Source organism: Triticum urartu, chromosome 7A (assembly GCF_056163025.1).
Source record: "Triticum urartu cultivar PI428250 chromosome 7A, HENAU_Tu73, whole genome shotgun sequence".
Lineage (NCBI taxonomy): Eukaryota > Viridiplantae > Streptophyta > Magnoliopsida > Poales > Poaceae > Triticum > Triticum urartu.
In genome coordinates, this window is record NC_141879.1 from 558950756 (window position 1) to 558959005 (window position 8250).

Sequence of the window (8250 nt, forward strand, 5' to 3'; positions counted from 1 at the left end):
CTTCAAATTCTCCTAGTCTTTGGAGTCTTCAACCGTTGTAGTTTTCCAATTACACGGTAAAATCTTCTTCATTTCAAAATGGTCTTAGTTGTCCGATATCTTGTACTCATTGGAGTGGTCTCATCAGTCGAATCTTCGAGTGGTCAAAAGGGAAAAGGGGTATGGTCTCACTAAAAGGGAATATTTGAATAAGCTTAGAAGGAATGAGAGGTAAAAGGTCTTTTTGGAAAAGAAGGTTTTAGAGAAAATCTTTCCTATGGGCTTGCTAGTTTCTAGGGTCACGTCCTACAGTCAACATGGGCTCTGATACCATCTTGTAGCGACCCGACCTCAAACGGTCAAGTCTCTGTGCTTAAGTATCATCCCTGGATCGGTATGCTGACACACACAGTACTCAAGGATTTATAACAGAGGTAAATCACATGTATAAAGTAACGTAAATACTATTACCTCAATCCATATAGCGGAAGTAACAAAGGTTGTGGATTCCCATCAACACCAACGGCAAAGTTGAGTGTAGAAATCGTAACCCTAACGTATCACTTACTCGTCGTAAGAATCCTGCAACATGAGACGTTGCAGCCACAAAGGGTCAGTACATTGAATGTACTGGCAAATTCACACTATAGAGAAATGATGAATAATGGCTATCACTACATGCATATATGGCTGGTGGAAAAGCTCTATGGTTATAGTTTTGTGTAAAGCCAATTTTTCCCTACTGTAAAGGAATAAATTTTATTTAACTATCATGGTGGTTGTTAAACATTGAGAGCGTTGACACCCTCTCAATCCCAATTAAGCATCATCATTAAAACCCAACAAAATTATTTAAAGTCACATGATGATATTCACATGATGATCCAAGTACTAGATACTCAAGACGTCCATAACCGGGGACATGGCTAATCATGATTAGTTTATACACTCTGCAGAGTTTGCGCACTTTTCCCCACAAGCACTACACCACGGTAGAGCTTACGTGACACATTTTTGTGGGCAAAAGTCCAGTAATCTCCACAAAATAACTATCACCATAGCTTTTATGGTTTGTTTTCGGATCATGTGTCGGCAAAGGTAAATCACTGTGGACACACTAAGAGTCAGCAATCACGAAGCAACGATGTGTTTGTCAGTAATTGCTTAATAACATGTTATATGTCGGCGTATGTATGGACCTTGACATTTTTTCAGTCGGTGTAGGTAGGTACTTAGCGACCTAAAATGTGTCGGCATACGTAGGGTGTATGGACACGGACTAAGTGTCGCCGTAGGTGGACACGTGTCAATGGACTGAAGGTTGGGAACTTCTGGCGCACGATTTCCGCGCGAGGAGGGAATTTTTGGGGTGTTCATGCAAAATATCCTTCACCCCGTGCAAAATATCCCCAAGCCCAACTCGAGCCTGACTCCACAACCCTAACCAGTGGCTGCCGCCGCCGTCCTCATGCTCGATCCACAATCTTGCCGCCGGCCTCGCGCTCCATCCCATTGTCAAGCCGTCGTGTCGGAGCTCGCATTCCCCCGCCCCCGAGCTCCACCCTGACATCCACCCGTCCTTGCCCCCGAGCTCCATCCCAAGACTGAGCCGCCGTCCTCGAGATCCACATACAACCGTCGTCCTCGGGCCGCCCCCTCGACATCCAGTCGTCGGCCTCACCAATCCCCGTCCCTGCTGCTGCCGAGCCCCCATCTCCTGGCTCCCGCTGCTGCCGCACCTGCTGTTGCCGGGGCCCCATCTCTGGGCTCTCGCTGCTGCCGAACCTGTTGCAACGGGACCTACTCCTACTAGGGATCCCCATCTCCTTCGAGTTGCACCCCTCTCGAAGCCAGCCGTCGCCATGCCCTGAGGTAAGCATCAAATCGTCCTGAGATTTCCTTCTCTGTACGTGAGGTTGTATCTTGACTTTGATGTGTGTACCTTGCATTTCTTAGAAGCTAGTTTGTGCATTTTTGGTAGTGAGGTGATGGCAGAAGACAACAATGATACATCATAGATGGAGCTTGAGGCAATGCTGCGAAGAGTGTCAAATGGAGATGGCTTCTCATGGTAGTGAGGATGTGTGTGTGTAAGAGACGCACACCTTATTTTCTAATGGTCTTGAAGTCAATTAGGCATACACTTGGAGTTTTTATATCGTGTACCCTAAATTGTGACATTTTAATAAATTGTTTAGAGTATGTGATGGTTTTTTTTCTGATGTGCAGTGTCATAAAGGTGGATAGTTGTTCAGCAAAATGATATATGTACTTCAAGCTGGTATCATAAAAAAATATTTGCTTCGGTGTTCTGAAGTTTCTTGATGAAGTGTAATATATTTGACCATTAGAGACACCCTTCACCATAAGGCATATATGTACCAATGATGTTATTTCTTGAAGCCAATTTGAAATTGTATATCTCTTGTGAGTAACAAGTAAACTGCTCATGTTGATCTTATTTGTATATCTTGGAATTGTTTCCTGGTTGATATATTGGAAGAGCGTTGTTAGTCCAGAATTAATCAGTACAATTCAGTTTGGTTTAGTTCAGGACATAGTAAGTATGCTTTAGAACAAATAATCAAAATTATTTGTTAGGAAGAACATGTCAGGCTTGTGTTTTCAATCTCCTTGTACTTCTATGGTTCCAAATCTTCTCCTATAGCTTTATTGTCTTAACTGCTTGTAGAATTGTACTGCAAGTTAGTTTATTATTGAAGAAAATTTTATTTATTATGATGTTGTCAGCTTGTGCTTAATTTTGTGATTGCTGATGGCAAGGAAAAGAGATGGTGCAGAAGGAGCTTCAGCAGACATGATGGTTCGACAACCACAACGTCGCAAGGCCATCCCCATGGCCAGGCAACACTATTTTAGGTTTGCCTCTCGCTCCCTACCCAGCCACTCTGTAGTGGATGTTATTATTTTGGTTACTCCATGGACTGATTGGTTGTTGTTGTGGTTACTCCATGGACTAATATGACCTTCACCGAAACCATTACTTTTACAAAATTGCCTACCTCTGTTCTAGCATATTAAATTTTATCAGCATGTTCGTGTGCCTAAAAATTGTTCTGTCGGAACATTATTTTTGTTTCTACCATCATGATATGTGTGAAGTTTGCAATGACTGGAGGTCACACCAATGGTCATGGCTCCAAAACTTCCACTTGTTGTATTCATATGCTTAACTTATTTTTTAGATAATGGAAGATGGTTCCTCAGCCTCTCCATCGTTCCATAATTTATATTGCCCGGACTTTTTATTTCTTTGTGGCTTGATCTGGGATCCTACTTTGTTATACAAGTGCCTGCTAGTCAGTGCTTTGCCATTGTTTCTCTTGGGATCACTCAGCATATCAGAATATTTTTACATACTACATTTATGCTCTATCTACATTGTAGTTTGACATGTCATCCTTGACGGTTACCTCTATCTGTCTCAAGCTTATATTGTAGAAATTATGTTTTTGTTAATTATAACTATATACTATTTCTTTCATTGTTTCAAATAAAATTAGAATATTACTTTTGGATAAGCTGAAAGGGAGGTCATTATCTACAAGTGCTTACCATCTGCTATTTCATTGAACTAATAAACAATGGTTCAAATGACTGGTGTTGCTAGGTAAGGGAGATCCTTATCCGGAGATGCTTAAGACCTGCTATTTCATCAGTGTAAAAACTATGGTAGCCCACTAAGGTTGTATACCAAGATTAGGTTATTTAATATAGACTTTGTAGTTTGTGGTTAATGGCAATTCCATATTACTCTCTGTCCCAAAATAAGTGTTCAACTTCGTAACAAAGTTGTACTAAAGTTGAGACACTTATTTGGGATGGAAGGAATATTTAGGGAGTTGTGAATGCTATGCAATGTTGTGAATGCATAGTGTATTTATTATACATTTTTGTTGATTTTATTTTAATAATTGCCTCTTGACTAGGATGAATGAGAAAATATCTTCATTTGGTTATACGTGCATTGCATGTGCACGCTCGCTGGTTAAGTAAAAAATAGATGCAAATAGTGTGATTACATATAGTTGTCATAATTAATTACAATGGCTGATGAGAAACAAATTACTAATTCATTTAGTCTTGTCGATAATAGCCGGGAACCACGACCACCAGCATGCAGCATGAGAAATGGGTAGAGAACGGATGACTACCTCGCTGGGAACCATGGCCGTGCACGTGCAGCAGAAAACGAATGGTGGATGGAAAGGCTACCTCACCCGGAACCAGGGCCACGACTTGTAGTGGGCAACTACTAGGTACATTTTTTGTTTCAGTAATAATTAGCTCACACACTATTGCATAAGAACAGTTTCTATAATGTAACTTTACAAGGTTGGCTAGCCTATGTGTTAACACTAAATTGCTGGTGTATATATGTGTCATGGTTTCCTTTTCTATCCATGGTTATGTAGCTCTTAATCATGAAAATCTGGAGAGGTTGCGAAAGAGGTTGTCTTTTCTTCAGTGAATGCTTATGTAATGGGCTATAAAATAAGCTACTAGGTTGTAGGAACTCTGTTTCGGATGGTCAATGCCTTTATTGTTGATAAAAGTGCAAGCATAGGAACATACCATGTGATCCAATTATAACTTCTGTACAAACTATATTGTTAACTATGATATCATGAGGTTATTGATCGAATATGTGTTAATCCACATATGAGCTTTGAACAACTTGAATTCATTCCAGTTTCTTGACAAATTTTTGTGAAAAAATTTCAGGTACTTAGCCAACTGGTGCACATGGACGTGATGACTTTGCAGTAGTGTTTATGGAAAAACCAACCTGTAATCATGGATCTTCTGTGTCTTCTAGACAATTTTATGTTTCGTGTATTTTGGAGCTTGCACTCTCTGCATGTGGATACATATTTGTGTGTTCTGGAGCTAGACCATCTAGCTGAAGTCTCTCGTACCAGCAAATAGTGCCTCATCCTTCCGTGACTTGTGTGTTCTGGGTGATTGTTAAGATGGTCAAAACTATGATTTGTCAAGATTGGTGTGTTTGTCAGCTATATACGCATGTTTGTGAACATATTTTCATTGTTATACAGTATGTTCATCTTGAACGTGCTTGTGGTTGTGAGGTTAATAACTGAATCTGTTTAGAGCTTGTATGTATAGATAAATATATATATATATATATATATGTATATTGTTTTGGCTGCACATTACTTCACCAGCAATTTATATGTCAGTAAAGGCAATATCTGTTAGTATAGGTAGGGTATTTGTTGATAGACTGTCTGTTGGCATAGGTATGGTTACGTGGCTAATAAAGTGTCGGCATAGGTAGGGGTTTGTGGACAGGCTATTTGTCAGCGTAGATAGGGTGTATCTTGTCTGAAAAAGTGTCGGCGTAGGTAGGGTGTATGTGGACATACCATATGTCGGTGTAGGTAGGGTGTATGCTCATTGAAAATGTGTCGGGAAGTAAACAACTATCGGCAATACCTTTCCCCATAGCAAGTCCTCCGACTCTTTCATCTTCTGTCAGCATTGATGTTAGCTACAACTTACCTGTCGGCAAAGGTACCCTATGCCGACACATTGGTGTGTCACGGAAGCTCCGCCGTGGTGTAGTGAAGATTCAATCTCCTTCGTTGGATTTCTCACACTACATGGTGTTTGAGAAACGGATGACTGAGACACAGTCTTTCAGAAGCGTTTGCACCTTACGATGGGTAGACCGTACCACCTACATCCCCTACATCTGCTAGTCTACCATTGTAAGAGTTCACACGACTTAATCAACTATGCTAGAGCCCATAATAGCTTGTAGCTGCACACAGAAGTTTCTAGTATGAATAATCTCATGATACCTTTGAGCCTGGGTGGCGGTCCATAAAGAAAAACAGGCAATCGCTGGAATACCCAGGTGCCTCAATCCACCCAGATGTGTGTTAAAGTTGCCACCTTAAGTAAACCATTAGTTAACAATCTCACATCTGTCATGAATACTCTCAAACCCAATCCACGTCTACGAGCATAGCATAGCAATATAAGCAACGTAATAGTAACTACCAAGGTTTGAATGCAGGGAAATAGGTTCCTACCTCATCAACTACTTCCCAATACCCACATGTTATCAATCCTACTCATGCAATGTTTGAGGTTGAAACTAATGCATAAAAACTGGGTATGAAAGGAATATGATCAAAGTGTGAACTTGCCTGCAATGTTGATGAAGATGATTCGCACTCATAACTCTTGATAGATCTACTCGTCTCACTCCGGTCAATCTATCGTAAGCAAGCAATAGTAACCACACATAAGCACTCACTCAAAAGGTCAGAAAGATCGAAGAAGACGATTCAGAAAACATCAAAACCAAGCAAATAATTCTTGCAGCATAAAACAATTTCTAACAATACCAAAATTATGTGAATTTGGCCTTATCAGAAAGTTTAGGTCAAGAGCTTTAATTTGCAAAAAGAATCAACTCAAACGGAGTTATAAAACCCAAGTTATGATCAAAAGAAGTTTGAAACCAAATCTGATCTAATTCAAATTTTAACATTTTAAAAACATCTTTAAGTTGCTTTACTGGATAGAGGGTATCATAACAAAGAAGTGGGCGTTGGTTTCGTTGGATTTGGACAAACGAGTAAAAAGTAGTGATCGTTTGAAGTACAGGGACTAAACTGTGAAGAAAATTATCACGAATAGGTCCCTGACCGAAATTAAAAAGAAAAAGGAAAAATCTATCGAGCGAACGCTCGCTAACTGAACTAATCTAATGAATCTGTTCACTATCGATCCTAAACGAACGAACGTTCGTTAAATAACCGGTAACTCGAGTTTTTAAGAAAAATCGAAGAGAAAAACCTAACCCTAATAAAATAAACCGGGTCGGGTTTTATTGGTTTATACCGGTTCGAGGGAAATAAATCGGTGGCGGCGGTTAACTCTGGCGAGATCTGGCAATGTGGCAGCGCTGGTTCAGGAGAGGCGACGACAGCAGCGGGAGGCGGCGCGGGGCGGCTACGCGGTGCGAGGCAGCGGCAACGGCGGTAGCGGCGGCAGCAGCAGGCGACGGCGGCTCGGATCCGGTGCGGGCGGCGGTGCAGCGATCTGTGGTGGTGGCGGCACGAGAGGAGGGAGAGAGAGATCGGGGCGGCGGCGGTATATACAGGAGGCGGGGAGGCGGGCTTGCGTGGAGGAGGAGGCAAGCGGCGAGGCGGCGGCGGGAGTCCGGCTGCGGCACGGGATTGGCGGCGGCGTCGGCTATGATCGGGACTCCGTCCCGAGCTTCAGGGCGAAGCATGGCTAGGCTGGGCCGTGGCCTGGCCTAGGGGCTGGGCCGGCCCAGTTCGGCAAGAAATTTTTTTTAATAAATATTTATCCGCACAAACTAAAATAAAACAAAAATAAACAGAAATATTCTATAGGCATATAATATATCAAAATTTTCAGAAAAAGATTTTCTACAATGTGGACATTTTTCTAGAATTAAATAAAATACACACAAATTCTAATAATTCAAAGAGTGCTCATGCTCTAATAAAATCCAATAAAATCAAATTTAAAAATACCAAAATGATTTCAAACTTATTTATCTCCAATTTTCTGATGTAGGGAATCATGTTACCCTATTTTCCATGTATTTTATTTTTGGGTTAAAAATTATTTGAATAAAACCCAGATAACTCCAAATTGAAAATAAATTCAATGGGATTTTTAATTTAATTCTTTGAAACTCCCAACTCATATTTCATATGCTTTGAAGAAGTCATTTTATCTTCTCTCATGAAAATCATTGAGTTGCTTGAAGTTTCTAAATTGAAAAATCTTCCCAAATGAAATTCAAATATTTTCAACACCCCTTTTCATTTAAATAAATGGAAGTAGTCATGTCATCTTCTCTTCAGGGTTTTGTGATGAAAATTATTTGAATTCACGGAGAGCATAAATGCAAAATTGAAAGTTTGGGAAAGTCCTTTTATTCCCTCTCATTTAACTTTCAAAAAGTTTCAAATTCACTCACTTTCAGTCAATCAATCACACAACAAACAAGCAAACAATCAAATCTATCTATTTATTATAACATTCAAAAATTTAGAATTTTGGGATGTTAAACATATAAATGCATATAAAACATCCAAGATGGATAATATAATAGCCTGGAACAATCAAAAATTATAGATACGTTGGAGACGTATCAAGCATCCCCAAGCTTAATTCCTGCTCGTCCTCGAGTCGGTAGATGATAAAAATAGAATTTTTGATGTGGAATGCTATCAGGTG

The 8250-nt window shown here is 40.3% G+C and overlaps 1 long non-coding RNA gene across 3 annotated transcripts; it reads left to right on the forward strand.

Moving 5' to 3' along the window:
- The first annotated feature begins 1383 nt into the window (after positions 1-1383).
- Positions 1384-4982, forward strand: LOC125521377 (uncharacterized). 3 transcript variants are annotated; one of them, XR_007289218.2, is made up of 5 exons: positions 1384-1851; positions 1961-2069; positions 2209-2859; positions 4097-4259; positions 4726-4982. It is a non-coding gene; the product is annotated as an uncharacterized LOC125521377 (long non-coding RNA). The 3 variants fall into 3 exon arrangements; XR_007289217.2 differs by having other exon boundaries at positions 1961-2859; XR_015610656.1 differs by having other exon boundaries at positions 1745-1851; positions 1936-2859.
- Positions 4983-8250: the final 3268 nt, after the last annotated feature.